Source organism: Symphodus melops, assembly GCF_947650265.1.
Source record: "Symphodus melops genome assembly, chromosome: 1".
Taxonomy (NCBI): Eukaryota; Metazoa; Chordata; class Actinopteri; order Labriformes; family Labridae; genus Symphodus; species Symphodus melops.
In genome coordinates, this window is record NC_136691.1 from 2,227,368 (window position 1) to 2,234,008 (window position 6,641).

Below are 6,641 nucleotides of genomic sequence, written 5' to 3' on the forward strand. Positions count from 1 at the left end.
TTTCCTTTTTCCTTTCCCGCTTTTCTTTCACTCGGAGACGAAACGTGACGACCACAATCAGACTGACAGGAAGTGTCGCACGAGGAGCCAGCTGAGAGTCAAACAGACGTGTTATCATCCCGACTCATGGATTCTACATCACACAGCAGAACTTGATTTTTTTTTGGCATGTCGCTCGGCGTGCAGTCGGGACAAAAAAGGTCCGGAAGCTTCTCTGTGATGCTGCCACACTTTGTAGTTTAAAAAGATAAGAATCACATGTTTGACGGCGGAAAGAATTTGAGTTTGTAAACGTCTGAAATCAGACACGAAAACACGATGAGAGGCGGAGCGCCGCAGGGGGGGGGGGGGGGGGCGGAGCGGCGGTCCAGCTTCAAATCTGACCTGAGGCTCCGGTCCAGCACGTCATTCCCCTCTCTCTCTCTCTCTCTCTCTCTCTCGATCCTTCATCGAGGATCATCTAAAGTTTCATAAAAATCTCTTTTCAGTTGAAGCTCTTTATCCGTCCAGGAAACACGAAAACGTTCGACATGCACGTCCCGACTTCCTCCAAACGTTTCCACGAATGTGACGTCCGGTGATTAAAACCTGTTCTTGGCCGACTCTTTGTCCCAACGTGTCCCAGACGTAACGTGTCCTCGAGGTTAAGGTAGAGGCTGAGCCGCTCCGGGTTCACTCAACCTCTAATTTGCTGCATTATAACGGGTTGGCACACATTATCAGTCAGCGCACACGAGCAGCCGGCTGTGAAATAAAACCATCAGCACCTCATTAACTCCACAATCTCATTTATTTATTATTTTAGTTTTTTGGTTTGGAGGCACGATGATTAAGTGGGGAAAACAATATCACTAAAGCAGATTACACAGATGAGAAACAATATCCGAGGTCGTGGCGTTTTATTGTTGTGATATGGAGGAGCGCGTTGTGCAGATGTCGGGGGGGAGGACGACGGCACACGTCCTGCTCATGGGCACGTCGGGCACGTTTTGTTTTCTGCAGTTCGTATTTGTCAGAGGAAGTGTTTCTGTGACATCACATTAACGTGGCGTTCTACTTGGCGTTTCTAAGGACGCCCAGTAGAGGGAGGGGGGGCGGGGCTTATTAGGATTACTTCAACATGGTCCATCCAAACAAATAAGCATTTTTTTTAAACCCAAATACTCACCATTACATCGCAACACTTCGTAGCTTGTTTTAAAAATGTAAATACTTTTTTTTTTTACTTTTTAAAATTAAAAAAAAAAGGTTTTTAATGGGGCTGGATGTCGCCATGTTCAAACATGCACAGAAGTCAAGGAGACGAAGGCATTTGACCCAAACTATAACTTGTAAGTCAACTTAATACAGAACGTTAGCTGGGAGGCTAATGCTAACGCCACTAATCCAACAATGTATCTGAAAACCGGAATCGAACCTGAAACGATCAGAGAAGAACTTTGAACTCTTTCCTTCTTTGTCTGTTTTCACTTCAGTGACATTTTCCGTTATCTTCCAAGTCTCTTTCATTTCTCCAACTTTGAATAATTTACTTAATAACTGCCATCTTGTTTTTTTCATCCATCCATCATAAAATGTTTCTTCACGAAGAGATTCACATTTTTCAGATCGAAGGTCACGACAGGCTGCGAGCGTCTCTTCTTGTCACTTTGAATTCAGATTTCTTTCCATCTTTTTTTTGTTTTGTTTTGCATCCTTTGTAACTTCCTTCCCTTCTCTCGTCTCCCATTGTCTCCATCCGCCGTATATACATTTGTCATATCATATCCCATCATGCCCCTCTTCGCCCCCCCTCCAACCCCTCTATATGTGCGTCTCCATCTCCTGGTTTTGCTGCAGTTGATTTATTCTGCAGTTCTACCAGAGAGGAACGATGAGAAGATAAAGAGGAGCTGCTGCTGTGTGTGTGAGTGTGTGTGTGTGTGTGTGTGTGTGTGTGAGTGTGTGTGTGTTGGAAAGAGAGAGAGAGAGAGAAGAGGACGGACGATGCAGTGACAGACGGGCGGAGAGCGAGACGGACAGAGATGTACGGATAAGAGTTGTGCTGACGGATGACTGATGTTGGAGCTGATAGGAACAAGCTCTCATACTCCCCGAGCATGTGTGTGTGTGTGTGTGTGTGTGTGTGTGTGTGTGTGTGTGTGTGTGTGTGTGTGAGTGAACTTCCTGATGCATCAAAGCTGAGGAGAACACACACACACACACACACACAGTAGGGGGAATGAAATGGAGGAAGTGCTGGGGAGAGAAGAAAACACACGAAGAAGAAAAGAAGCGAATCCAGAGAGGAGCTGAGCGATGGACGAGGAGGGAGGAAGGAGGAGTCAAAAAAGGTGATAAAAGAGGAAAGGATGAGCGGAGGGAAGGGGGAGAATAAAAGGATGAAGGAGACAAATGACATGAAGAGAAAGAGGGAGGAAGAAAAGCAGGAAGATTAAAGAGTGAGCTGAGAGAAGGAGGAGAGACAAGGGATTAGGAGAGGATGCAAGGAGGGAAGGGAACCTATGTTATAATAAATATTTAAAATAGTATGTTTTTATTTGGTCTTCTTGTGTCTTTATTGTAGAGACAAGACAGTGGATTGAGTCAGAAATCAGAGTAGCAGGAAAATCACTCCCATGATTCCCCGCCAGCCTCGACATCATCTTTTTGTGATTGTTTGGACTGAGAGCCCCCTGGTGGTGGATTTACGTACTGCGCGTTCAAACATTGTAGACAAGAGGACGACCTCAAGGAGAGAAATTAAAGAGACGAGCGAAGATTTGTGTCCAGATGGAGGAAATCTGTGTGTGTGTGTGTGTGTGTGTGTGTGTGTGTGTTTGCTGGCTCATCAAAGTTCATCTGGAGGTGAGATAAACACATGAAAGGACGGGTCAACACCAGCAGTACCACACACACACACACACACACACACAGACGGTGCCTCTCTGCAGGCGGTGCAGCCGACCTGTCAAAAAGTGTGTCTGTGCTGCACAATACTAATGGCCACTGATGTAGCCCTGAGATACTGTCAGACCCTTTCACACACACACACACACACACCTGCCTACCTGCAGCCTCTGATTAACACCTCTCACACTCTTCCCTCTCTGTCCTTCACTTGTTCTGCCTCTCGGCTTTTGTTGTTTCTCTTTCCCCTCCATTTCTATTTTTCCAATCTCTCTCTCTCTCCTTCCTCGCTCGCTCGCTCTCTCTCTCTCTCTTTGTGCCCTTCCTCGTCCTTTCTTTCTTTCACTCTTCTCTTGTTAGTTTTTTTTCCCCAGTCGTTCAGCTTTTGACTCCACTGCCGGCTGAAAGGTTTTTCGGGCCATAAAAAAAACCGGCCTGAGATCGAGTGGATGTTTACAGGTCTGTTTTCTGCTTAAATTTCAGATGTAAGCCAGGTGAGTTTTTCACCTGAGATGTCTGCAAAGTCCCCGAGCAAACAAGCCCTCCACCTATATAAGAACAGGGGAGTTGGATTTCTCCCACCCTGAACTGTCAGAAATCTCGTCAGGGTGTTAAGACTTCCATGTGATGGTCACATGTCACATGGTCTGGACTTGAAGGATCAGTGCATAAAGTTACACGACAACAACAAAAAAAAAAAACAGGTCAAGCATGGCCGCCTGATCCAGCTGTAGTGATCTGCAAACGCTTCGACATCAAACTAAGAAGAGGAAGACGAGAGGAGGAAGGACAGCAACACGACACAGAGGTCACATGTCAGTGACCTGAAAGCTCGGTGTCAGCGGAGACGGGATGAAACCGGTCTCATCGTATTTACAACAACACAAACCTAAAACAGGAAACATGACACGGGGATTTTTAGTGACTTTTACACACATTAAATGCACTTTTTTTGGAAGATCTGCAGTATCTTTTTTTTTTTTTTTTTTGACTTTGGCAGCGTGATGCGGAGCAGCGCTCATGGTTTAATCTCAGTGAAGTAGCAGCATGCCTGCTGGAGTAAGATATTTTGGTAAGCTTTTCACCTCTTGGCCTGTCTTTCTCTCTCTCTCCCTCTCTCTCTCTCTCTCTCTCTCACTATATCTCTGTCTCGCTTCTATTCAGGTGTTCACAGAGGAGATGATGGCCTAGTTTTGGCTGGTTAGGCAATGGCCATTTACATATTCAGACACACACACACACACACACACACACACACACACAGACGGCAGTGAATGAGAGAGCGAGGGATTTCTCCTGATTGAGAGAAAGAGGAGAGCTGAAGAAAGAGACAGCGAGGGACAGTTGATAATGCCTCATTTCTTCTTTTACTGGAAAATTCCATTAGGGAAATTTCCGAGTCAATGACTCCGGTGAATGAGCAGTTCAGTGGATTCAACAATTTTAATTGAAGCAGGTTCAAACCCCCCCAAAAAAAGGTAGGAAGGGACGGAAACATTTTGCAAAAAAAGAATGATGGAACGATGATGGAAGCCTCGTTTTCAGATAAAAGCTGCGCTCTCATTGGATTACAGCTTCCATCACATAAACGTAAGAAAGCTGAGTCGAGGGTCGTGTGGAATTTATCCGTCCAGAGGGACGAGTTACTTTTTTTTTTTTTAGCTTACTCAGCTGCATCCTTGTTTACAGGACAAACCTTTAACCACACAGAAAAATAACGCACACACACACACACACACACACACACACACACACACACACACACACACACACACACACACACACACACACACACACACACACAAACGGCATGTGTGAGCAGACAGAGCTGCAGCTTGACCCTGACTGGAACATTTGTGCAGGAAGTTGAAGCGACACGATGTGTGAACACAGCAGAGTGCACTTCATGAAGCTGTTTATTTCTCTCTAATCATCATGTCTGACTCTGCTGAGAGTACTTTACTTATTGTTTGACTTCAACCCTGCTGTTCTTTCAAAATAAAGGTCGCAACATGAAGTGAAGCACAGAAACAGGAAGTGGTTCATCGCCCCTGAATGCATTAACTTCAGACCTTAATAAATCGGTATAAACAAGTTAATGGTTGTTTTTTTTTAACTACATGTGTTTTAACTTGATTAAATATCTTTATTAAAAGGATGTTTTCGGATATTTATGTGACACGTCTGTGCAAGAAGAGTAGAGTTTGTTGTTCAGTGACTTGTTGATTCACAGCTTCCTGAAACACAAAGAATGATGATGAAAGCTCCTCGGGGAGGCCGTCGTGCCGTGTGAATACTTTCTATAAACACGGGAGATATTTGTGCAGAGTACATGCAGTCATACATAAAACATGAGATGCATGGGAAATAAGCAGAGGAAAGAAAAATCTGCATATTGAAGTAAATTACAGAGCAGTGTGAGTGTGTCATCACTCTTCTGTGCAGCACATCATCCCGTGATACAGTTACTAGAAAACAGCTGCATGAACTGAAACATCAGTGAGAGATGTCAGCGCTGCTTTTTACAGCTGATGGATAACATTTCTGAAAGACCGTATTACCGCGATTACCGTATAAATATCCAACATTAAAGGAGCAGAATGTAACCACGCCCCTAGTGTTTAAAATGGGTACTGCAGTCTAAACTCTAATCATCACAGAGAGCTTGCTCCGCCCCCTCCTCTCTAGAGTGGCTGCTCACACAGGTCAGCATGTGGTGCACACTGTAGCTTCAGTGTTTAGCCAGCTCTGCATGTGGTGGACACTGTAGCTTCAGTGTTTAGCCAGCTCTGCATGTGGTGGACACTGTAGCTTCAGTGTTTAGCCAGCTCTGCATGGGTCTGTAAAGCTTCCTGCGTTCTAACCTCTCTCCATGTTTCATCTCCAACATTGATCCTAGTTTGAGCAGCTTTCTGCTGCTGGAGCTTATTAGAAACATGCAGAGGCTTTTTAGCTCGGGTACAATCACTTCTATCTGAAGCAGTTCCACTGCCCGCTTCCATCGCTGCAACACCTGTTGACCTGATAACTGCTCTCATATCTGGCAAACCCAGGGGCGTCCAAAACGGCCTTTTAAAGCCCCGCCTACCTTCTCTGGTCCAATCAAATCCAGAGCATTCAGGAGCAGAATCTAAAGTTAGAAGGAGGACATACTTTAAAAAATAATGAACTTACAAAGACATTTGATCCAACATCCACACAAGGCTTGGTGTGCAGGATCGTGACTCTCAGTTGTCGGTGAGGTCTGGTCTGTCTTGACAAACAGATGGCTGTAAGTCGTCACAGTCAGCAGAGGAGTCGAGGCTTTTAAAATAGTGGGAGATCTCATTTTGGAGTCGTCTGCATGGTTATCATCGCTCTGCGACTGTCCTGCGGCGCTCCCTCACAACAGTTTAATATTCCTTCTGATCTCTGTGTTTAATTGGGCCAAGTAAACAGATTTGATTGCAGGCTCTGATCTGATCCATTCAAAAAAGGATTTGACTGAAACTCCAGGCCTTGATTTCCCTTTGTTAACGTGCTCATTGTTCCCTCGTTTCTGCGCGTCGGTAACAACGTCGGGATTAAACTGAAAAGTTGAGGAGTGATTGTGCGGTTACTAAATCATGCATGCAAAGGAAAATGCTGCAAAGTATTTCCCTCATTGTTTTGAAAGAACGCCTTAAAATAACAACATTTAACAAAAGAGGGAGCCAGCCTGTCACACATGGTCCAAACTAACTCTCCACCCACCATCAGACTGAAATAATCCC